Below are 26510 nucleotides of genomic sequence, written 5' to 3'. Positions count from 1 at the left end.
ACGTTTGTCCTTTGTTTTTCTGGGGTTTTTTTGGGGGTGGGGTGGGGGAGATTCGGTTTGTTTGTTTGTTTGTTTGTTTGTTTGTTTATTTATTTAATGGAGGTACAGGGGATTGAACCCAGGACTTTGTGCATGCCAAGCATGCACTCTACCACTGAGCTATACCCTCCCCTCCCCGATAATACCTTTGTCATTTCAACAATCTTACGGTTTAATTTTACACCTACACAGATCTGACGCTCTGCTCCTAGTTGAGGATGGTGTCAGTTCAAAGGGAAAGGTAATTGTTGATTACTTGCGTGCATTCTTTTGGTATTCATCAGATGTGACCATATTTCATCCTGAATGAAGTACAAAGCTTGAGAGCTTGATGGACCAGAGTGATCCATCAGGTCAGCTGTCACCTGTGTTCTCTTTCCCTAGAGATCAGACTGCCTGGTGGCTTCTTCCTTCTTTCTATCCTTCCTCCCTCTCTCATTTAAGTCTGCACCTGGCATAGGGATATATGATCATGTAAGAGACAAAGTTCCTGCCGTATAATCACTTATTACTAGAGCTTCCAGTTCATTCTGAATATTCAGTTTAAAAAGTTCAGTCTTTCTCCCCAACTCCATGTGTCTAAATCCTACCTGCCTTCAGTGTCCTCTCAAATGGAACTATCAGTCAGAAGCTTCCCTTGACCACCCAAGTCCTCTTCCTTTGAACAACCACGGTCACTAGTTGTATTACTCTTGTACCATCATCTACTCTGTGTCTTGTTCTACAATTTTTTAATCTTATCTCCTATACTAGACAGTGAGCACTTTGGGGACAAGATTCATCTTCATATCCTCAAAAAACCTACCATATTGATTTCTGCATAGTAGTTGCTTAAAATCACCTGCTAAATTATTGAATACATCCAAAAACTAAATATAGAAAGGCAACATACAATTTTTTTCATAGACTACATCTTTGGTCCAAAAACTTGTTCATTCCTAAGAGCCCTTGAATGAAAAGCAACAGGTGAAAAAGGTCTCTTAAAATTGATGTGTAGTAATTTTAATGCCAACAAATTTCTACTACTTTGGATTCACTTTCTGGAATCAGGTCAATTCTGAATCTCTAAGCCCCTGAGCAGGGAGGGAAGGATACATAATTTAAAAAGCTGGGCATGTTCAGGTTAGTATTAAATGCATTCTGCTAAAAACCCATACTTAGTACAGGTCATTCCTGACATAGGATGAGAATAACGTTTAGTTATAAGTTCTTTGAAGTCATTCACTCCTAATAGGACTTTCGCTATCTCTTTATTTTGCAGAGAATAATGTATTGGTTAACAAATAAAACAGTGTTATGTTTCACCAGCTAAACCTTAAGCTCTTTTCATTAAAGACAAATTTACACAATATTATCCTGCTGTGGTTAGAGTGTTGCTAATCCGGAAACAAGAAACACATTGTATTCTATTGCACAGTTAACTCTGGTGAACAAGGCTGAAGTTTAGTGTTTAAGCCTCATGAGCTCTGGTGTCTTGTTGCCTGCATTCACACCTTGCTCTGTGGTCTTGTAGTTTTGTAATCTTTGTAATCTAGTTAGCTTCCCTGTCTCAATTTCCTCATGATAAAATAGAGATAATAATTGCCTGTTGACCTGTAGTGAAGATTAAGTGAGTTTATGTAGCCAAAGCTCTTGGAATGGTGCCTGGAACATAGTAAACACCATGTGAGTATTGTTAAGGGTATAAGGGTAGACAGTAAGAACTTGAATCCCTTCTCTTCAAATGTGAGGAATGAATCAGACGAAAATGAATCTCATTTTAAGGTAGGTAAGTGGCTCCTTTTCCTGATAACCCTAAGGCCTGAAAGCTATTTCAACCAATGGAAGTCTAATTACTGGTATCTCTCCCTATATCTTTTTAACTCTTTCTATACCATCTCTGTTTAAAGTGCTATGCACCCCTCAGAGTCAAATTTCAGAAGGAGATCTATAGTGTCACATAACTGACTATAAACCTATGTAACATATCACCTCCCTGATCCGTGACTCCCATTCAAAGGTGAAAAGCGAAATTGTAGCTATTTCTTGATCAATAATACCCACATGGCTTAAGTGGAATTAGCAGGATTTTTTAATACCTCAACCATGCACTCCATGTGTTTGGCATATAAAGAGAAGCAAACTAACGGTGATATCAACTAACTTTAAAAAGATTAAATAAAAGGAAAAGGCTTAGTCTAAGAATTGGAGACAGAGGTAACACATGGCAACTGAGGTGTCTATCTTACCTCATTAAGCACAGGAGGCAAAGAGGGCCCCTAATTTCTTGGGGCAACTAGTTTCCAAAGACTCCTGCCAGTGTTTCTCAATTGCTTGGCTTGCTTCTATAAAATGCCAGTTTCTAGGGCTCACATGTGCAAATAGGATTCTGGGGGTGGGACCTAGTATCTCCATGTCTAACATTTTTCCCTCAGGTGATTCTAATGCCCCCAGCTCTCCTCTGCTAACTCATTTCTCAGTGATAAATAGGACACAAGGTATTGGTTGGAGAAATCTCTGATGAGAAGAGGACTCAGAGGTTATTTACAGTGCCTCCCTTTCATACACAGGACAAGGAGTTCCCTAGAAGTCAAAGAACTGGCCCAGGGTCACTCAGATTGGATAAGGTAGCACTTCTGAGGGGTTGCAAGAGCTAAGGAATTGCTCACCCACAAAATGTGCTTAAACTGCAAAGTTTTTATTTTGCTAACACACACAGCATTTCTAAAAATATCAAGGTAAGACAATGATGTTGTTTTAAAAGACTGCACTGCCACACATATATCTACATATTCATATCTCTTATAACCAGTTTATCTTGGGAGTTTTCTAATTAGCTTTCTTTTCCTTTTAAAAAAATCAACATTATTTTATTCTTTCTTTTGGTTTCTTAGATCAGGATTTCAGGGGGAGCTCAGGTGAGTAGTTCAGGATCAGGGTCTGCTTTTTTAAAAAATCATAGAATTCACCCATTTAAAGTGTACAATTCAATGATTTTTAGTGTATCCACAAAATTGTGCAAGGAGCACCACAACCTAAGTTTAAAACATTTTCACTATCTCAAAAGAGAACTCTGTATCTCTTGAGTCACACCTCATTCCTCTCACCCTTTCCCACACCCTTAACCCTACCTACCAACCACTAATCTACTTCCTTTGTCTATAAATTTGCCTATTTTGGGCATATCATATAAGTGGAATCATATACATGTGGCCTTTTATGACTGGCTTTTTTCACTTAGCATAATGTTTTCAAGATTTATCCATATTGTAGCATATATCAATACTTCATTTCTTCTGCCGAATAATATTCCATTGGATGGATATACCACATTTTGTTTATTCACCCAATATTTGATGAACATTTGGGTTGTTTCCACCTTTGGGCTATTTTGAATAATGCTGCTATAAACAATTCAAGTACAAGTATTTGTTTAAACACCTGTTTTCAATTCTCTTGGGTATATACCCACGTGTAATTGTCAAGCCATATGGCAACTACATGTTTAACATTTTGAGGACCTGCCAGACTAGTTTCTAAAGGACTGCACTTCACATTCCCATCAGCAATGTATGAGGGTTCCAACTGCTCCACATTCTCACCAACAGTTATTATTCATCATCTTTATTATACTCATTTATTTTGATTTGCTAGGGCTGCTATAACAAAGTGCCATAAACTAAGTAATTTAAACAACACCAATTTATTGTCTCTCAGTTTTGGAGGCTAGAAGTCCAAGATCAAGGTCTGTAGGACCAAGTTCCCCTTGAAGATCCCAAGGTATTATCTGTTCCACATCTTTCTTCTAGCTTCTGGTAATTCCTTGGCTTATGGCAACACAATGCCAATCTTCACATGGTGTTTTCCCTTTAGGCAGTCTGTGTCCAAATTTCCCCTTTTTGTAAGGATATTAGCTATATTGGATTAGGGGCCCACCCTATTTCAGTATGACCTCATCTTAACTAATTGCATTTACAAAGATTCTATTTCCAAATAAGGTCACATTCTGGGGTTAAGGCTTTAACATACGAATTTTGGAGGATACAATTCAACCCATAACACCATACTTCTGGTATTTAATTGAGGATTTTTGTGTTTCTACTTGTAAGGGATATTGATATATAGTTTTCTTTTTGTGTAATATTTTTATCTGGGTTTGGTATCAGACTGATACTGGCTCACAGAATGACTGTCTTCTTTTTTTGGAAGAGTATATGAGGGACTGCCATTAACTCTTTAAATGTTTGGTAGAATTCATCAGTGAAGCTATCTGAAACTGGACATTTCTTTATGGGAAGTTTTTGAAAACTAATGCAATATCTTGTTATACAGATCTTTAGTTTTTATTTGAGCCAGTTTCAGTAGTTTGTGTTTTTTGAGGAATCTGTCCATTTCATCTAAGTTATCAGTTTTGTTGGCATATGCTCTTCATAGTTTTCATTTCCATTCTTCTCAAAGTATTTTCTAACTACCCTTATGATTTTTTCTTTGACCCACTGGTTATTTAGAAGTGTATTGTTTAGTTTCCACATATTTGTGAACTTCCCAGATTTCCTTGTTACTGATTTCTACTTTCATTCCAATTGGCTGGAAAATATACCTTGTATGATTTCAATGCTTTTAAATATATTGAGCCTTGTTTCATAGTCTAGTACATAATCTGTCCTGAAAAATGTTTCATATGCACTTGAGGAAAAACAATTCCACTGTTGTTGGACAGAATGTTCCATAAATTCATTCACATTCACATCTGTATGCTTATATTCTATATTAGATAATCTGCTTAGATTTACATCTGCCATTTTGCTTTTTATTTTCTATATTTCCCATGTCTTTCTGTTCTTCTCTTCATCCTTACTGTCTTCTTTTGTATTAAGTTGATTTTTTATAATGTAATATTTTAATTTCTTTCATAGTTTTTCAAAATTATATTTTTGAGTTTTTAAGATAGTTATTCTAGGGATTATAATATATTTATCAACTTAACAAAACCTACTTCAGATTTATACTATCCACATTCTAGGGAAATATGGAAATATGGGCTGTCATTACACCTGTATAATTACCTGTATATTACACCTTATGCCCTGCTCCTTTTTTGTGCTATTATGGTTATAGCTATTACATTTACATGTATCACAAACCCAGCAATCCATTATAATTATTACTTTATATGATCTGATGTGTTTTAAAGAAGCTGAGAGAAGAAAGGAAAATTACTATCTGGTGTCATTTCCTTACACCAATACAGCTTTGTTTCTACCAGCCAACTTTGTACTGTTACTGGCAAATACATTACATTTCCATAAGCTATAGGCCCAATGATACATTGTACATACATATATTGTACATATAATCATATTATATTATTATGTTTTATGTAATTGCTTTTTATTTTTATTAAGCATATTATATATGTTGTTTTATGCAATTGCTTTTTAAATCATTTAAATGAAGAAAGGAGAAGAAATACACAATTATACTATTATAATCATCTACATAATTATCTTTCTTGCAAGGCAGGTCTGCTAGCAATGAATTCTCTCAGCTTTTGTTTATCCGGGAACATATTTATTTTGCCTTCATTTTTGAGAGATAATTTTGCTGAATATAAGATTCTTAATTGACAGTTTTTTACTTTTAATACTTTATGCCATCCTACTGCTTTCTGACCTCCATTGTTTCTTACGGGAAATTAGTTGTTAATAGGATTCGCTCGTATGTGATGAGTTCTTTTCTCTTACTCCTTTTAAGAATTTCTTGGCTTCTAACATTTGACTATGATGTGTCTGGGTGGGGATCTCTTTATAGTAACCTAATTGGAGTTTGTTCAGCTTCCTGGATATGTAGATTAATGCTTTTCATCAAATTTGGAAGTTTTGAGCCATTACTTCTTCTAACTTTTTTCTGCTACTTTCTCTCTCTCCTCATATTCTAGTACTCCCATTACAAATATGTTGGTACATTTAATTGTACCCCACCTCCTTCTGTGGCTACGCTCATTTTCTTCATTCTTCTTTCCTCTCTGTTCTTCAGATAGCACAATCTTTATTGATGTTCAGCTTCACAGGTTCTTCTTTTACCAGCTCACATATACTGTCAATAGTTACTGAACTTTTATTGTACTTTTCAACTCCAGAATTTCTGCTTAGTTACTTTCTATAATTTCTGTCTCTTTATTTACATTATCAATTTGATGAGACATTGTCATCATAGCTTCCTTTAATAATTTAAGCATGGTTTCTTTTAGTTCTTTGAACCTGTTTATAATAGCTGTTTTGAAGTCTTTGCTAAGTCCAAGATCTGGGTCCCCAGAGGCAGTTTCTGTTTGCCTGTTTTTGTTTCTATGTATGGATCATACTTTCCCATTTCTTTGCATATCTCATTATTTTTGTTGTTGTTGTTGAAATCTTTACATGATAGATAATATATTGTAATAATTCTGTATGCATATCCCCCTAGGGATTGGTGTTCTTTTTGTTTTTTGCTTGGTCATTACTTTATTTGTTCAATGACCTGGCTGAACTAATTTTGCGAAGTCTATTTTCCTGCAGTGTGCACTTTCTGATATTCCTACTCATATTTTTCTCCTTTGTTTCCATATTTCATCCTTGCTTTCTATCCTGGATATCTAGAAGGTATTCATGAGTCAGCACAAGTCACTTACTGTTTGGCTGTTAAACTTAAAAACTCTTAGCTAGTTAGATTTTCACTCTTCACTACTGACTGTGTGTGTGGCTTGGAGGCTGCTATCATAGTTCATAGTTACATTTTTTACTCAGATTCAGAGATTAATACCTTAGAAATTCCCTTTCATATCACTCTTGAGATTCTCAAGTGCAGGCTTGGGCAGGCACACAGTCTTCCAGACTGCTAGGGATGTGATTTTATTTTCAACTGTGGCTTCATGGGAGTTGCCTCTGAATCAGGGTAGCTTATTTGTTCACTCAGTGTTTATGCAGAGGTTGTGCTTAAGTCCTTTGTGGCTGTGATGCTTCTGCCCTTTGTTGATGGATTTCTGTGTGACTTAGGAATGCTTTCAGTTCTGCCCCACATCCTGCTCTGATTGCTCCTGAATGGGTGCAGCTTAGCACGTTTGCACAGTCTCCTTGATCTCTGTTAAAACTCTGGCTGCTTTGGCTTCTTGTTTGTTGATGATAGTGTCATGGAGCTAAAAGCACCCTCTCAGTTGTTCTCTACCAAAATCTTCATTTTGAATAACACCCTTAAGCATGGAATTTCCACATTCTGTTCTAAACAAATCAGTCCCCTTAGGCGGAGGCATGGACCTTTTTGTCCTTGTGACCTGCCTCTCTACCTGAACATAATCTCTGAAGCACTGCACAGGAGCTGAAGGCAGAGACAGTAACCTGGTTCTCCCAGAATGACACTCTAGAAATACATGCAGTTGCTGGGAATGGAGGATGGAAAGCTGGTTTTCTCAGCTTGCCCCTTCCCCACCCCACCCAGTGTGGAACCTTTGCCCTATCAGTGAGCTTCAAGGCCCCAGTATTTTGGGCTTGCCAAGCCTGGAGCAGAGCTTCTTCCCTGTGACTAGGGGCTGGATGGATGAAGGAAACCCTAGTCCTTATAGCTGCACCTGTTGAAAATAGAGCTTCTAAAACACAGGGCTGAGGGTCCAAGAAATGCTAGTGGCTTTCCTCTGCTGGGGTGAAATTACAGCCCTAGACTGTGAGCTGTGGGGAAAGAGAGCTACCATCTTTTTGCCACACCATCCAGGAGTAGATCACCTAGAGCAGAGTTTCCATAGCATGGAGCTGGGGAAGAGGAGGGAGCTAGTCATGGCTCAAATGTCACAGACTCTCATACCAAGATTTAGTAGATTTTCTTGAATGAGTACTTCTCCATTTTCTCTATACACTTAGGACAATTTCTACAGATATTAGATAACTTTTTACTTTGGCTGTTTTACTGGGGAGAGAGTTTGCCAAGCACCTTACTCTGGAAGTTCCACTCCCTAATTTGCTTTTAAAGAGGTACCTTTCATAATCTCCACTGGCCTAGGTAGTTTCTCATATACTCCTCTACCAACATGAATTACAGAGCTTATAAAATAACATCATCAGGCAGAGAAGAACAAATTGCACATTTGGGAGAGAGGGGAGCTGGCTGAGGTCTGGAGTGGGTCATGTCCCCAGGGATGGGTAAGGCACCAGGAGGAAGAATCCAGCTGCAAACTAGTGAATAACTATCAAGGCAGGTAGAGCATGATCTGCAAAGTATAGTGAAAAGCAACAAGAGGCAACTCAAGGTAGGGTTCAGCATCAGAGTTGTCCCTAGAAGCACATGTGGGGATCTAAGAATAAGTAATCTGTGAAAACCCAGAAAGGAAAACACTATTATGTAGCAGTACCCATAGGCACAAGGAGGCAAGATTCCATTTCTTTTTTAAAGTGTGAGGTGAGGCACTATGTGTTGTGAAAAAGGCAGAAGCTCAGTTTTTGAAATTAAAAATAAGGTAAGACTCAGCAAAGTTAGTGAGCTCTGAGCTAGAAGTCATTATAAGTTCTCCAGTCTAAAATCCCTCCTGAAGTCATGGATGGTGAGGAGTCCCTGGCTGCACATTACAATACCTGGGGAGCTTTAAAAAAATCCTGATCACAAACCAATTACTTCCAAACACCTAGTATAGGGCTCAGGGCTCAGGAATAAGTAGTTTTTAGAGTTTTCCAGGTGATCCCAATGTAGAGCCAATTTAAGAACCACTATGATATGTGGCTGGGGAGGAGGATTAGCTGCGATCAAAGCAGGGTTAGAGGGGCAAGGAGACAGGTAGACCTCATGCAGCTTTTTCTTATCAAAAATCTCACCCAAGGAGTCTCCTCCAAACTTTTAGTTTTATATTAGTAAATTTCTATACGCATGTGCCGGTCTTCTGAATTGATTATGCTACTTACTACCTTACATCTCATGCTTCTTCACTTATTTTGAATGTTATGTCTTTCCATTAGAAAGTGAGCTGTAATGTCTAACACTAGACATTAACTAAATGAAAAGTATATTTCATTTTGAATAAATATGTCTTTAGTATGTACACATTTTACTGACTATCTATCATACAGATATCCAGCAGGGATCCCAGCAGAAGTTCAGGCATACATTGGCATGGCTATTAAATTGGTGAAGATGGTCTAAAAGAAGTCTGTTCATGCAGGGTAAGAGCTTAATGGAAAGTTATATCCTCAGCAAGAAAATTATAGGGAGAAATTTATATATTAAATATTGATACATATGTTATTATTTGATATATAAATATCCCTTGCAAATAAGCTGAAAATTGAACACCCCAATGTAAATGTCCAAACTATATGAACAGGCAAATTATCAGGAGAATTATCAAACGTGGAATGTTAACTAAAATTTTTTAAATTTTAAATAAAAACAAGAATGCAGAATAATTTGTTTAAGTCTCTCAGACTGGCAAAGATGAAAAAGATTGGTAATATTATCTAGTGAAAATGAAAGAAAATAGCTAGCCTTATTCACAGATGACAGACTCCCTTCAACCTGTCTCCCTGCCCCTCTAACCCTCCTTTGATCTCAGCTAATCCACTGGTACAAACTCTGTACAGAAGATTTTCTCTTGTATCCATTAAAATTGTAATGTCTACTTACCATTGATTCACCAATTCTTCTAAGAATTTCTCCTAAAGGACTAATAATTGCATGTACAAAGATGTTTACAACATTACTTACAGTCAGGTGGCTAAAAACAACACAGAAGTCCATTAAAAAGGATCTGGCTAAAAAAGCTATACTGCATCCAACCACTACATGACCATGCAAAAAATAATAAGTAGATCTTTAATTTGAAATACATTTACAGAATATGGTGATTCCATTTAAGCAGCCACAATGAAGGAATAAAAGGACAAAACAAATGTTGGAGAAATAATAGCACATACACTTAAAATATCATTCACCATGGAATTGTGCCCCTTTCTTGGGGTTATATGACCACTGCCTTCAACACCTGAAGTAACAGTCTTGTTTTATTGCTGCAGAAAGCCAGATATGGCTTGATAAAAGTAAAATTATGTTAGAACTGAAAGTTATGCTAAGATTATCTTATCTGACCCTTTCATTTCATAGATCAGGCAACATATGACTTACATGATAATGACAAATAGTAAAATTATTTGATAAAACCATTTGGAGAATAGTTGATGGTTAACTAGACATTTCTATTGTATCACATTAAAACCACATAGACTATTTCCTAGTCACAAAGGAAAATAGAACTGTACAAGGGAGGGATCTGGTCATCATCACACTAAATGAATAGTTAAGTTTTATATCTCTAATGATGGTTCACCCAGAAAATATCTTCTGATGGGATTTAGCACGGAGTACCTAATGTTACCTATGACATAATCTAGGCAAGTGTTTAACTGGAATACATAAAGTTCAACAAGTGGTTCTGGGACAACTGGATATCCATATGTGAAAGAATGAATTTTGAATTCCTTCCTCATACCACACAAAAATTAACTCAGAGTGGATCAAAGCCCTAAATATAAGCATCTGAAACTATAAAGCTTTTAGAATGAAGCATGGGTGTAAATTTTTGTGACTTTATATTAGGCAATTGTTTCTCAAATATGATAGCAAAAGCACAAGAAGCATAAGCAATGAGAGGAAAATAGATAAATTGAATTTCATCAGAACTAAAACCTTTTTTATATTAAAAATCATTATCAAGAAAGTGAAAAGACAACTTACAGAATGAGAGAAAATGTTTGCAAATCATATATTTGATAAGGGTCTACTATCCAGAATATATAAGGAAACAAGCCAATTTAAAAATGAGCAAAGGATTCTAACAGACATTTCTCCAAAGAAGATATACAAGTGGTCAAAGAGCACCCAAAAAGATGCTCAACATCACTAGTTATTAGGGAAATGCAAATCAAAATCACAGTGAGATCCTTCACACCCACTTAGGTGATTATGAGTTTCTAAAAAATGGAAAATAATAGGTATGGGTGATGATGCGGAGAAATTGGAACCCTCATATATTGCTGGTGGAAATGTAAAATAGTGCAGCTGCTATGGAAAACAGTTTGGCAGGTCCTCAAAAAATTAATGATAGAGCTACCATGTGATGCAGCAATTTCACTCCTAGCTATATACTCAAAAGAGTTGAAAAATCTATGTTCAAATAAAAATATGTACAGGAATGTTCATATCAGCATTATTCAGAACAGCCAAAAAGTGAAAACAGTTCAAAGGTCCATCAACTGAAGAATGGATAAACACAATGTAGTGCCATGGAATATTATTCACCCACAAAAAGCAATAACATACAGATACATGCTGCAACATAAATGAACCTTGAAAACATCAAGCTATATGAAAAAAGACAGATACAAAAACACAAAAGACTGCATATTATATGATTCCATTTATGTGAGATGTCCAGAACAGGCAAATTTATGGAAACAGAAAATAGATTAGTGTTGCCAAAAGATTGGGGGAGGAAGATATTGGAAGATATGTGGTTTCCTTTTGGAATGATGGAAGTATTCTATAATTAGATAGGGGTGATGGTTGCACAAAACCATCAACATATAAAAGTCCACTGAATTGTACACTTGAAAATGGTGAAAATGGTGAATTTTATGTGAATTTTATTTCAGTAAAAAAGTCTTTTTTTAAAAAAAAAGTACACAAAGTTTTAGATACAACATTTTACAGTTAACTCAGGCAATAGGGAAACAAGCTAAATGATATCAGGTGAGCAACAGGACAAACCCAGAAAGTGGCCCAACCTGTAGGACAAGTGGACTGATGTTTTTTAAAGAATAATAACATAAAAAGGTGACTGGGCTAGCATATGAAATATATGGAAGAAGACAGCACCCCCTCTTCCAGCCCTTGGAAGGGTCCCAACAGAGGCTGGTGAGCCACCATTTGGGAATGCCGTGGACAAGACTCCTGTGTTGAGTCAGAAATGAAATAAATAGACTTAAGGGTCTTTCCACACTTAGAGACTTGGAAGTCATCTTTACCTTCTATTTCCATGTTATTAAACTCTGCCTGTCATTCCACTTCCTCAACATCTCTCATATTTATTCCTGTTTTTAGTTCTGCTGCCACTAGAGCTAAAATTTCCTAATAATCCTCTACATGAGCTCCATGATCACAGCAAACTTTACTAGAATGATTGCTCTTGCCTACTTATTTGTTGTGAATTCCATCATTTCTCATTTCTCAGCTCTAACTCTCCTCCTCAAGGAAGTTTTTTCTCATTCAGCCTAACAGAGTCCTTGATTACCTCCATTAAGCAAAACAATACCTTGGACATACTTCCATTATGCACTTATCATTCTATATTGCAATTTTGTGTTTACACATCTGGCTCCCTTACTAGAAGATAAACCTCCTCCAGGACAAGGATCATGCCTTATCTTTGTATCACCAGCACCTAGAAGAGTATTTCCTAGAAAAGTGGCTCAACAAATATTTGGTGAGTAAATCAATCAATGAGTCATTGGGATTCCATATTTCTATTAAGAATTCATATAATGTCATATGGCATCTTTGGAGATAAGAATGGAGTGTTTGGTGACTGAGGCCAGTATTTTTATATCTAAAGTAGTACTTCTCAGCTTTACAATTTTTATGTTCCCCATCTCCCAGGCTGAGGAAATGAGTTTGCTACAGATGACTAAAAGGAAGTATTGATGCAACAGTAAAGAAGAAGGTGAAAAGTTATTACAATGAGCATTTGGCTCTGGTAAGGCTCCATCTGAAGCCTTAATTAATATTAATGAGTAAGAAGAGAAATCAGGGGGTATAAAGGATATCATTTGATTGGTATCCAGGAGGAAATGAGGAAGCAGTGAAGAACATACATGGGCAGGAGAATGTAAACATCAGAGGACAGAGTGGATGAACAACATTTTTGGATTACATATATCAGTGCCACTTTGTGACACTGATACAAAGTGATGCTTAGAAGACCTTGGAAGTTCTCAATCTGAGGCAAGAATAGCGCACAAAGGGGCACAGCATTGCTCCTGGGAAGGGTTTATGAAGATCAGGCAGATGAAGATTAGCCTAGAGATATGCACTAAAGAAGGGTGCTCAGATTGCTGGTGCAAGGTCTCTTCCCCCTCCTAGCGTAAAAAGAATTCCCCCTTTCCCTGTGTATGCGAGATAATTTTTGGCTCTCTTGGCTAGCACCAACCTGAAGAAAATTTGGGAATTAGACAAAATTTAACATTTGTCCATTTTTTTTTAGAGTCCCTTCTTCCTTTTTACAGCCCCTGCTTTATCTCCAGTTTTTTCTAATTTCCCTATGGCCCTCTCCCCCATCTGTGACAACCCATCAGGGCATCCCAGCACTCCATTTACCTGGTTTACTCTTTACTAACCCTCCCTGGTGGCCATGGCACAGTGTTCATTCTTTCTGACAAAACTGCTTGGCCAGTCTGAGAAAATTCCACCCCCCCCCCCATTTTAATAGCTTTCTGTGAAAGTCATTTATAAAGTTACTTTATTCCTGCATCCTCTCAATTGTTTCTTCCTGATATTTGTCCTTTTCCTTTCCTACTTGGTGAGATTTGGCTTTACTTTCAAGGATCTTTTTGCAGTCTTTGTCTAGTTTTAGTCTAATGATAACCACCTTGCTGAGGTAAATGCCCATATCAGCCTTCTCCTGCTATGCTAGTTCAGGGTAGATGACTTATTTCTTCCTGTGAACTTGGACTGCTTTGCCAATTTGCTGCTCTTTGTAGTGCTCTTACGCAACCTGAACTTCAACATCCTTTCAGATGAGCATGGATGAAACTTCTACTTCTGTCTTAGTCCTTTGGAAAGAGGGGAAGACATCATCTTCCTGTGAATGTGGGAAGGTGAACTGACATGACTTTTCTGGTTCTTGCTTCAGTCAGAGGTCACAAGGGGACTGAACTTCGTTTTGGCTGCTGGTGCCTCAGCGATGGCTTTAAAGGGGAAGAGCTAAACCACAATGTTAATGACTGACAATGGCTTTGGTTCTTACTGTGCTATTCTTCTCATACATGCATTCTGCTAGAGATTTTCAGGGGCTTAATCTACAGGTGGAGTGAATATTAAATACTAACTAAAGGAAACCATTTGCAAAGCTAACCCAAACCAAACCTTCCATTTAAAATGAAGCTTCCTTAAGGAGCTGGAAATCCTTAAGAAACAGTTTCACATTTCACATTTCATTAAAATAAACAGAACACACAGTACTTCAGATTTTTGCTTCACTCTAATGATTTTGACAGCAGCTGTTGTTAATTGGGGAGGAGTATATTTGTCAAAGCAGCTAATCACCTTGTATTTTAAAAAACAGAATGTAATGGGAATTTGGAAATCTGCCCAGTGTGCATTTTGAGAAATGGATGGCGATAGGTGACGTCTCTTTTTTTGTGCCTCTTCCTGAAACTCCCTCACAGAGGCATAACCTGCCTATTCTCAGGGTGAACCTAAAGACAGATTGTTGTCTAATTAATGGCACAGAAATACATTCTCTCTGAACTGCACTGAAGGAGAATCTAATGAGGCAACCGTAAATTATTAACAGCTGCTTTTATGAACCTGTTCTTCAAGAATGTAATACTGGTTGCTTTTAATGGTGCCTGGAAATTCTTTTCTCTGTTTTAAGAGCTAAAGAAAGAGTTTTTTTAAAAAGCAAGCAAACAGGAAGGGGTGGGGGGGGGCAGTTAAAAATGAGAAGAGGAATACCTTAGCTCCCTACTGTTAAACAGTTCTGTATCTTTGAGATGTTGACATTTTGAAATGAAAGCTTCTTGGTACATTTATTTTTTCCCAAGATTCAGCCAAGGGCTTTGATGGGCAGTACCTGCTCACTGTCTTTCCCATATATTTTTTAAAAATTATGTACATATTTCCACATTTCATTTTATCTGTCTGGGTGGCTCTGTGTTGGAACATATGAGATAACTGTTTTAGGCACTTGTTTTTCCTCTCTCCAATGAACGCTATCTCTAATTCTCTTTACACCTTTGTTTACATTCTTTTGACATTAATAAAAAACCAGATCTGATAATGAGCTTTGATGGGGATAAGCCTCAGAAATGGCTTAGGATTCAGAGGTTAGCCTACTGTGGCCCACAAACCAAATCTAGCCTGCTGACTGTTTTTAAAATAGTTTTATTGGAATACAGCCTTTCCCATTCATTTACGTATTGTCTGCAGGCTGCTTCCTTGCTATAATGACAAACTACACAGAGACTATATGCTCTAAAATTTTTTACTATCTTGTTCTTTATAGAAAAAAACATTTTTTTTGTGTTTACCCCTAAGCCTTGGATCTTGCTACCAAAAGTGTGGTTTACAGACTGCAATTTGTCTAGGTACTATTTATTATCAGTTTGCAGTAATGTGAGGAGCTAGCATGAACTAGAAATAGAAACCAACTATGTCATAGGCACACTTGAATTAAGCTGATGTTCTTTTTGCATCAAGACTTTCTTGATGAAAGAAGCACTGTATAGATTTACATTCTGAGGCGAGCTCTTTATCTCTCTGTGGATCAGCATTTATAGTGGTACTGGCTTAAATGACAATCAAACTTTTAACTTACTTTGAGGAAAGTATTTACTTTATAACACTTCTAGGCTGTGACTTAAGAGAGGTACGTAGAGCTCTCAGCTAGCTTTTGCTGTTGAATACACTTCCCCAAAACTTTGTGGCTTAAAACAAACTGCAGTTTGGCAATTTGGACAAGTCTTGGCTTGAAGGTTCTAGCCTTGGCTAGATTCAGCTGGTTGTTCAGCTAGGCTTGCTCTTGTATCTGTGGTCAGTTGGAAGGTCACCCAGGGCTGGTTGGTCCAAGATGGTTCAACTAGAATAGCCTTCTGCTCCACATGTTCTCTCAGGATGCACAGTCTATCCCAGGCAGGAGTCTCAAAAGCAGATAAGAGGAAGCTGAGGCCTCTTGAGGCCTAGGTTCAAAACTCACAAAATACTACTTTCATCACATTCTTGGCCAAGGCAAGTTCCAAGAGCTGCCCACCTTATCTTGAGGATGGGAAATAGACTTTACCTCTTGATGTAGGAGTTGCAAACCACTGTAGTTCACTGTATTTCCCACATATTTTTGCAATCAACCGTAAAGTGGAAGGCAGAAACATTATTGCTTCTCTACACTCCCTTCTTACTTCTTTTCCAAACTTTGGTCAAATTTCACTATTCTAGTGAAAAATGCTAAGTGGAAACCTCTGAAACTGCCTCCAGACCCATACCAAGATAGCAAAAAAAAAAAAAAAAAAAATACAATATCATATCCCATAAATAGTAGTGGAAATTGTTGCTACCATTAAATACCTAAATGATGCAGAAGTGGTGAGCCCTCTATTTCTGTTTAACTCACCAGTGTGGCCCCTGCAGAAACAGATGAATACTGGAGAATTACTGTGGCCTATTACAGACTTAATCAAGTAGAAAACCTGATCATAGTTGCTGTGCCAGACATGAATTTGTGCTAAGCAGATTAGTAAGACCTTAGGTACATGATATGCAGCCATTGATTTGGACAATGTCCTTTTTCATTCCACTTAGAAAAGAAGATCAGAAATGATTTGTACTCATGTGAGATAGACAATGGTGTTAATTTTCAATTTTGTCTGAGGGTTATATTAGTACTCTTACCCTTTGTCATAATTTTGCTTGAAAAATCTGAATCACCTCCACATCCCACAGAACATCACAGTGATTCATTATATCAATGATATCATAATGATTGGACAAGAGAGGAAGAGGTGGCTAGGACACTGAAGGCCTTGTTAAGACATGTTCTCCAGAGGGTGAAAGATAAATTGTCTGAAGACTCGCGACCTGCCATTTCAATGAAATTTTTAGAGATCCAGTGGTCAGGGACATGCTAGGAGAGTCCTTCCAAAGTAAAAGACAGATTGCTGAAAATCTTGCATCTTCTACCATAAAGAGGAAAGCATAGTAGCTGGTAGGTCTCTTTGGGTTCTGCAAGCAATGCATTCAATACTTAGGAATAGAGCCCTGGTGACATGAAAGGCTGTCAGCTCTAAGTGGAGCCCAGAGCAGAAAAGGGCTCCAATTCAAGTCTAGCCTGTGATGCAAGCAGCTTTGCTGCTTAAGCCATATGATCTGGCAAACTCCATGATGCTGGAGGTGACAGTGGTGAGAAAATATGCAGGATGGTGTTTATGACAAATCTTGATAGGAGTTTCACAGTGTGGGACCCTGATATATGGAACAAGGCCATGATTAGGCAGCCTAGACCCTTTGTTACCTACCACAGTTGCACTGTACCCCTTCCCCAGTACCATGGCATTATGGAGGAGTCTGTTTGACCAGCTAAAGAAAAAAGTCTGAGCTTAGTTAAGATTGGCTTGACACATGAGAGTGAGCCAAAAATAGACTGCATTTCAGCCATACTAGGGATGGCCCTGAAAGACAGTGGAGAGGGAAAATCTTCCTAGTGAGCAGAGCAGTAAGCAGTACACCTGGCATCTACTTTCTACAGAAGTCAAGAATATTTATACATGTAAGTTCCTGGGTACAAGCAGCCAGTGGCCTGGCATTCTGATCAGAGATATGGAAATAAAAGCATTGGAAGGTTAGAGATAAGGGGGTATGGGATAGAGGTATGTGAGAAAATACATGGGAGGGGACATGAAGTGTATTGTACATTAATTCATCAGAAAGCCTCTACCATGAATGAAGTACTAAACAACGAAGTAGACAAAATGACTAGCTGATTGATGTTAGCCAGTCTTTGTCATCAGTCATCCCACAACTGTCACAATGGGTACATGAATGAAGGAGCCATGGTGGCAGACGTGCAGCCTATATATGGGCCCAACAGCATGGTCTACCACATATGGAGACTTATTTAGAAACTACTGTCTCTGAATATCCAGTCTATTAGCAACAGAGATCAATGCTGAGCCCTGAGTAAAGTACTATTTATTACTCAAAGAAACCAGCAGGCCACTTGGTGGTTAATGTTGACTACATTGGGGCCTTGGTTCATTACACAAGGGATAGATACCTATTCCAGGTTAGGGTCTGCCCTTCCTGTTCACAAAGTGTCAACTAGCATCACTATTTGCAGAAGTGAGAGGATGTATACGAGCTGCCGTTCTGGGATCTACTGCAGTAATAGGGCCTGTAGTGCATCTCACTAACCTCCCCGTTTTTGGGTTCCCCCTAGGAAGATAGGTCCATGGTAGCCATGGAGTTGCTGCCCTCTGAACCTATGTGGAAAAGTAGATCTGTCTGATGAATGGAGTGGATAGTAATAGCCATGAAAATTTGACTTTCAGATTTCTAACCTTGGAAAGCATGACTGACCAACAGCCCTAGCTGTTGTGCTCAGAAATCTATCACCTATTTGCACTGAAACCATATTTCTCACAGGCTACTCCTAGGCAATGACCAAGTGAGGCAGGTCCATTCCCAGAAGGGCACAGGACTCCTCACAAGGTGACTTTGACTCAGGGACTCCTACAGCCTTTCCTAACTTTTTCAGAACTGCACTGCAGTCTAAGATGTTTCTAGCCCACCTCACTTCCTTCTCTTTCTCATTTATCTAAAGGTAGACCTGTGCTATAGTCTGATGACTCTCTTGGCCTCTTCAGTCTCCCTGTTTCCCTTATAGACCTTTTTTAAAATAAAAATTTTCATCCAATCACATCCTGTCTTCTTCTCAAAAGACCTAAACTAACAAACTCAATAAAATCCTTTCAAACACTGCATGTATAAGAACATACACCTACACTTAAATGAGCCATTAGTTCAGACGATCTAGTAAATATTTCACCCCCGCTTCCCCATAGGTCCTCAGCACAAGAAAAAGAACCTACTTTCTAAGAAAAAAAAAAAAAAACAAAAAAACTGAGTTAATAAAAGTTTATCATTAAAGCAAGGAAATGAGTAGAGTTGTCAGAGTAACCCATGATGCAGAAGTGAGGACTTTACACTAGAGGATCGAGCCCAAAGTCCTCTTTCCTTTTATACTTTTAGCCTGTTTTCTCCTTGCCTTCTGTGAAGCATCTGTTTTACCTTTTGTGAGATGGGAGAAGATTAGAAGCGAGCTCATAGAAAAGTGCCCAACCTGGTAACTCCCCTACTGGATGTCTCAAGCTACCAGACAAATCTTGAATGATTCAACATCCTGGTAGAAAAAGGAAACTACCAATTGTTCCATATACAGTAACTCACTTCAAGAAAACACACACACACACACACACACACACACACACACACACATACAGTATGTGGGCATTGTTTATGAGAAAAGTGAAAAAAAATTAAAGCAATGGGCCCTTGAAAGAACTCTAAAGCACAAGAAAAAAAGTTAAATAAAGGATAGAAAGATCAAGTTTTACAGGAATTAAAAAAAAAAAAAAAAGCCTAAATGTTGAACTAGCAATACAAAAGAAGCTACTATACAAGGAAAAGTAACCTTGAAAGAATGGAAAGTTTGCCTTCAGAAAGTACCACAGAAGTATGGGTGTTAAATATATCAACTAAAATCTAGATGTCAAAAAAGAACTCAAGAAGAACTCAAGCGTCTTGAGGGGCTCAAAGAGCAATACCGAGATTCTTTAAAATCCTTAATGATAAAAGTTCAGTTAAAATTTAAAAGTACGAATTAATGTCTTCCTTTAGGAGGCATCAGAGGATTTCTAAGACCAAATTTTCTTCTGAACAACCAAGTTAGAGTGATTAGTCCAAGTTATGATAATGCTTATATCTTGTACAATTTATTAGCCAACCATTTGTAGGTTAACTCCTTAAAAACATGTTTTTCAAATATTTTACCACTCTTATTAAGGCTCTTACCAAAGGTTGTGGTTAGTCCTCATGGTGCCTTTGTAAGAATTAGAAAAAGATGCCCCCTCATGAATTTCAGCTTCTACCGTAAAGGGCACAATCTTAATCCACTCAAGTGGATGAATTTAGCAGCAAATCTCAAAGAAAACAGAAACGAAGAGTTGTGAACTCCTTCATTTTCCAACTTTTCTACCTGAGATTTAACTCTGTCTCTCCACGCTCCCTCATGTCAGGAAGACATGCTCTTTCTGGACTTAGTCCATCCTCCTGGGCACTTCCTCCTCTCCCCTTCCAGGGCCCAGTTGTACCCATTTACATGCTCACACTGCTACTCCTGTGCTTTCTATAGCTTGTTTTCCTCGGTTTCCATGTAGGCTCAAGTCTCTTGACTTAAAAAATACTAACCCTTCTCTTCACTCTGTCCTCCAATGCCAAACTTACACACAGCTGTACGTACGTCTTTGTCCTCACTTCTTCACCCCTCATTTGCTCCTCAGCTTTCTCATTGTCGTATCTTATTTCACCACTTCATTCAAAAACATTCAAAAAAGGTCAGTCCTAACTCCGTAAATCACAATAATTTCTGTTTTTATCCTTCTTGATGTCTCTGCATCACTGGACTCTGTTGACTTTCTTTAAACTTTTTCTGCCACTGGCTTTTCAGAGACCTCCACCTCTCTGCCTTGTCTTTCTTAGCATATTATTCTGACTTTTATTGATTTAAAAAAGCAGGAAGAGCAGCACAGCCTCACCTCTATCTAAGCTTTAACGATGTAACTTACTATGAAGAGTAAGATCATTGAAAACTTGTACAAACTTGACATATTGATAGAAAATATATTTTATTTCATTAAGGGGAAATCATATCTAAAATAATGTGCCAAACTTCTTTGAAAGCAAAATTAAATACCTTAATGAGAGCATAACAATAAATGTAATGTTTATAGAAGTATTTGATAAGATTCTATACTAGAAACACTTAAAAACACAAAAGTCATCATGGAAAATATTTTGTGGGATAAGATCTACTCTAAAAGCACTAAATAAAGGATAAGGATAAATGGGCACTTATAATGCAAGTACTTTGAACAAGCACCCCCCTCCCCAAATTTAACTTTTCTCTCCAATTGCCTATTTACATTTATTCAATGGGTCTGGTCCTTTGTCTGCTTCTCTGTAAAAACTTGGCTTTTCTTCTTACCCTTACATAAGAAGGGTTCAATCTGCTGGTTCACTTAAAGATTCACTCTTGGCCTGAGATAAAGGGGAATGTAGTACTTAACAACTTTCTCTCTTTAAAAAAAAAAAAAAATCACTTCCACAAATGCCCAGTAAAACTATAATTTGTTCCTTTGTGATAATGTGAGCTTTGTAACTCTAAAATTCACAAATTCACAATTCACTTAGGTACCTGATTCCTTAAGATCTCAGCTGAAACTTCCACCTTAACATTCCATTCCACCTGGATGAGAGATTCAAACAGCAGGGTACACCAGAAATTGGCTTTAAGGTATTCTTATGAAACAGTTTGGTAAATGATTTGAAAGTGAGCATATATGTGAAATCTCCAAAGTGTCATATGACACAAAACTTCCAATTAGTAAAATGTCAAGTCAATAGGATAAACTGCAGGAAGATGCAGGCTGGGTGAGTGGGCAGAGAAGTGGCAGATGGATATTCAAGGATAAGACAAAAGATGCTTTCAGGACAAAAATCCAAACACCACTGTTAGGGTAATGGTCTCTAGGATATCAGCCATGACTCTCTGGAAGTATGGGGTTCAGAAAAGGTACAAATCTGCACATGAAATACAGTTCCTATTTATAGTTCTTATGTTATTAGAGTCTTTTACATATTTGAACTAAAGTTCTTTATCCTCATTAAAATCATTAAAATAAGGCTGCATTCTATAGCAAGATTTTACCTTCAGTCAATATTTCCATATATACTTGTAATTAAGATAAAGTCTTAAAAACCGAAATTTATTATTCTTCACATAGAAGGTCTTTATTATGAATGTGCTAATAAAGTTTCCTTTTTGTTTCTATAAAGATGTGGGTATATCTTTCTACATGTATTTTCTCCCTATTGTGCATGTATGTGTACATTTGGTAATACATGTAATAGTATGTAATTACTTGAGGTGTAATTAAAAGTTTTTAGGAGACTCTTAAGATCTTTTTTCCCCAATTAAGAAGGCGAGGCATTGGATAGCTGGTACAATTTCCACTAATAAAAATAAATGTCCTTCAGACAGGAATTAGATAAGCAGCTTGTTTCTGCAAAAGTTGAACTGCAGCCAGTCTCCTACAAACTCATTTCATAAATATTTCTCTCTTCCAAAAAAAAATTGAGAAGATGGATGAACTAAAAAATTTCCAGGAAGGTACTGAGGATTCTGCTCAGGATTATCGCAGGGGGGAGCTTCCATCTGTTCTAATAGTTTAACTTGCTCTTCTTTGTTTCATATTTCTTTATCAGGACTTTGGAGTTTCTGCATAAGCTCAAATATTTTTCTCATTTCCCCCTTTTATTAAAAATACCACATGTATTTGAAAAACATTGCCTTGCTCTATTGCTTACACTATTATTTTAGGGTAGAAAAATATTTTGTCACAGAAATATTTCATGACATTTCTATGGCTATGTAAACATATAATTTTTTAAATGCTTTGATTGATTGGTTTTAGATTGTCTCAGATTCCATTAGCTTTCTCTGCCTCCCTGATAAACCTTCTTGAATTCCTGTGTAATTTCCTGTTTATTCCTGCTCCCTGGCCCACAAAGGTCACCTTCAAGATATTATCACATTTATGTAATGAAGGCAAAACCTAACCATCACCTAAATGATTTCAATATGAAGCATGACTATAAACCAATGTAAGTAATTTTTGAAGTAAACAGAAATTAAAGATAGTACAAGAAGAGTAACTCCACAAATCTCAGCATAAGAACAAGCACAAAACTTCTTTTCTGCTGAATTCTTCGAATATATAAGTGCTGTAGTACTTATTTATAAAATCATTCACACTGTTAATACTTTTATCTCATACTTGGTATTAATACGCTATATGGTTTTCTCTTTGTGTATGACATCTTCCTATTTTAATATTCATATTAATAGTTCTCATAACAGAAGTGGGCAGATTTTAATTTTTAGCAGTCCTTGGTTTTCTTCAGTACCTTCTCACTTTTAAAGATGAAAAACATGAAAGTGAATGTCTATAAGATTTTTTTAACTAGAGAAATTCCTTATATTGTTTTTAAAAAAAAAACAAAAACAAAAAACCCTGGGCCCAGTAATTCATGGTTTTAAATTACTTGTTTGGAATTTTAGGGACTTTTCTACTGCTCTGGTCTCCCAATTAAAAAAAAAAAAAAAAAGAAGAAGTATGCAAGGTGCATATGAAAACACTCTCAACTTCCCTGTGAAAGGTGATAGTTTATAATAATTCTTTTCTGATGGGTTTCTCTAATTTTCCATCACAAATTAGTATCCGAGGTTCTTTCAAGCAGACATTTCTTTCATATGCTCTAACCCTACATGGTTGACCTTGAGGTGGGAGTGGAAACCAGCCCAAATCACACTGACTCCCATTTTCTGCTCTAAACATTTTTATATGAAAATATCAGGTTAAAAGAAATAAACCTTAAAAGGAGGGAATGAGGAAGTCCAGAAGAGCCAAACCCAGTATGGGCAGAGGGTGTGCACAGAAGGTAAGCCAGTCTTACCTGACTGCTTTGACCAAGTGTATAGCAGTAAGTTGGGCTCACTGAATTCATATATAAAAAACTCCTCCCACCAAAAGAAAAAAGAATGCTGAGGACATTGAATTTTTACAGCCCTGTGAGTCAGGTAGTATTATTATCTTCATATTTTACAGATGAGAAAACTGTATTTCAGGGCATTTTTAGCACCAGTTGGGGAATTGGCCAACTGCCTGAGTGAGTCATGGTCCAGATGCTCAACCTTGCAGCCACTGGGGCCCAAGACAATTAGCCCATATTCTGATTCTCCTTGATTTAGCTGTGCCCAGTATACACCCTGAATATTTGATAATACAGGCTTAAAAATAACTGCATATTGTACAGTTTTATACAAATATCTGTGTTAATGAATATTTATTTTCAGTATTTTAATCACCAACTCTTATTTCAGTGCTGATTTTCACTTTGGCCATTTGTGCCAATATAAGGAGGCATTGGCATGAATATTGGAAGTGGGCAGTTTGCCCACCCAGCAGGACCACACAAATAAGCCAAACACTGAAACTTGCTGTCATATCATCCTTTAAAATTAAAGCTAGATTGAGGAAAGCTACCACCAGGGGGCAATAAATATTTTATCACATGGTCAGAACCAGAGAAAAATTAGTGGCCAGCAGCCATATTTTGCGTGGTTCAAGTGGTTTGTTGGTTTGTTCATTTTAAATTTAAGTCAACATTTAATAATCAGCCATGTTTACATAAAAATATAGATTTTCAGTTTTTCTGGGAAAATCAGAATATCGAGAAATTACTGACTCTATGTTTCCTCAAGATAACAGTTGGCTTCAGCTGACTCCAGCCGCCCTATTTGGATAGCCAGGCTATCTCCAGCACTCCATCATTCATACAATATATGCACATGTACTTACACCCAGCCTGCTTCAGGTTACCTGCCTGGCCTCTGTGGCATGTTAACGTGTGAACTCCTCATTCAAATAATCAGGTTAAGGCAGGAAGTATGGTTACAAGAAAGATCATATGTATTAACCGTCTAGAATTATTTAAATAAATATTTTAACTTTTTTGGCTAAAAACAACATTGTACCATCAAAGAATAAAATAATTGAACATTAATACTGAGATCAACATATTTTAAATGGCCAAAACATTCTATATGTCTTTCACTAATGCTTAACTACTTTCAATTAAGTTATTCTAACTTTGTTCTTATCCTCTCTCTGAAACAGAAATTTGGATATTCATCCTATATCTACATCCTGAAGGAATCAGGGCCCTCCTAAAGAGGCTATATATTTTGTTACTTCAAACCAATTTGGCATCTGGTCATTCCCTTAGCTGCAAGTAAAAGCAAGAATTATACAGCTGCCATGAAAAGCTTGCTTAGATGCAGTTTCCTAACTTCTTACCTAACTCATTCTCTCTCTAGCAGGAGGAAAAACTGCTGGAGGAGATGACAAAGGCAGCATACTCTTCCTTTTTGCCTTCTTCTCACTCTTCTGTGAGTTTACTCACAATCAGAACAGGCAGAGAGAGGCAATGATGGTCTTCAAGGTCAATGGAAGCTTTGACAATGAGGATATTTCTCTTTTCAGACTCATAGACTGTTCTCACTACTCAGAGCCAAATTTTCTGGTTTCATAGAGAAGTTACTGTTGCTCTATAGAGGTAGTTTGGTGGCAGACAGAGTTCACCAGGTATTCATTACTAATATACTTGTACTCTGAGGCTCAATTTTCTTGACTATAATATGAGGATAATACTATTGGCCCATACTACTCCCCCCATGTTATTATAAAGAATCGAAATAATATATATGATAAAAACAAAGTAGAGAACATTATGTAATATATAATAATTTGGAAAATGCTTTGGAGACAAACTGACCAAAGATGGCTACTTTTATAATTCTGAGGGTTTACTAATTAGGATGCAGATGAACAAGGTCTTCATAGTGAAAGAGACTTTTAAAAGTCAAAGCAGTGAGTCCTCAGGTAAGATGGCAGAGTAGGAAGTACCAGGAATCTGTCTCCCCACCTAGACAACAACTGCACTCACAGAATCGATCTGATGTAACTATTTTGAAACTCTGAAGTCTTTTGAAGGCTTGTAACTTCCACAGGAAGGTTTGGATGGTAAATTGTGGTTAATTTTGGACAATTTCAGCTCTTAGCACAGTAGCAGCTACCATTCCCCACCGCCCAGACCACATATTGCCAAAACAATCTTGAGAAAAAAAGAACAAAGCTGAAGGCATCATGTTCTCAGACTTCAGACTATACTACAAAGCTACAATCATCAAAATAGTATGGTACCAGCACAAAAATAGACACCTAGATCAATGGAACAGAATAGAGAGCCCAGAATTAAACCCACACATTTTTGGTCAATTAATCTACAACAACAAAGGAGGCAAGAATATACAATGAGGAAAAGATAGTCTCTTCAGTAAGTGGCACTAGGAAAATGGGACATCTACATGTAAAAGAATAGAAGGAGAATGTTCTCTAACACCATATTCAAAAATAAACTCAAAATGGATTAAGGACCTAAATGTAAGACCAGAAACCATAAAACTTGTAGAAGAAAACACAGGCAATACATTTCTGGTCTTACATTTAGGTCCTTAAACCATTTTGAGTTAATTTTTGAATATGGTGTTAAAGAATGTTCTCCTTTTATTCTTCTACATGTAGATGTTCCATTCAATAGATTTCCTAAAATAAAAGGAGAATCTGCTGAATGAGAGGAAATATTTGCAAATTATATGACTGATAAAGGGTTAATATCCAAAATATATAAACAGCTCATATAACTCAATATCAAAAAATAAACAACCCAATTAAAAAATGGGCATAAGACTTGAATAGACATTTTTCCAAAAAAGACATTCAGATGGCCAATAGGCACATGAAAAAATGTTCAACATC

At 37.1% G+C, this 26510-nt stretch overlaps 1 protein-coding gene and 1 pseudogene across 3 annotated transcripts in view; both read right to left on the bottom strand.

The window, feature by feature from the left end:
- Window positions 1–26510, bottom strand: part of NEMP2 (nuclear envelope integral membrane protein 2) — a 299564-nt gene that overhangs the window by 251392 nt on the left and 21662 nt on the right. The gene's annotated exons all lie outside the window — the stretch shown is intronic.
- On the bottom strand, window positions 13315–16169 carry LOC102509186 (annotated as a pseudogene).

The sequence above is a fragment of the Camelus ferus genome, chromosome 5, assembly GCF_009834535.1.
Source record: "Camelus ferus isolate YT-003-E chromosome 5, BCGSAC_Cfer_1.0, whole genome shotgun sequence".
Classification (NCBI taxonomy): domain Eukaryota; kingdom Metazoa; phylum Chordata; class Mammalia; order Artiodactyla; family Camelidae; genus Camelus; species Camelus ferus.
The sequence above is the reverse complement of the archived record's forward strand: the minus strand, read 5'-3'. Positions and strand labels throughout refer to the sequence as shown.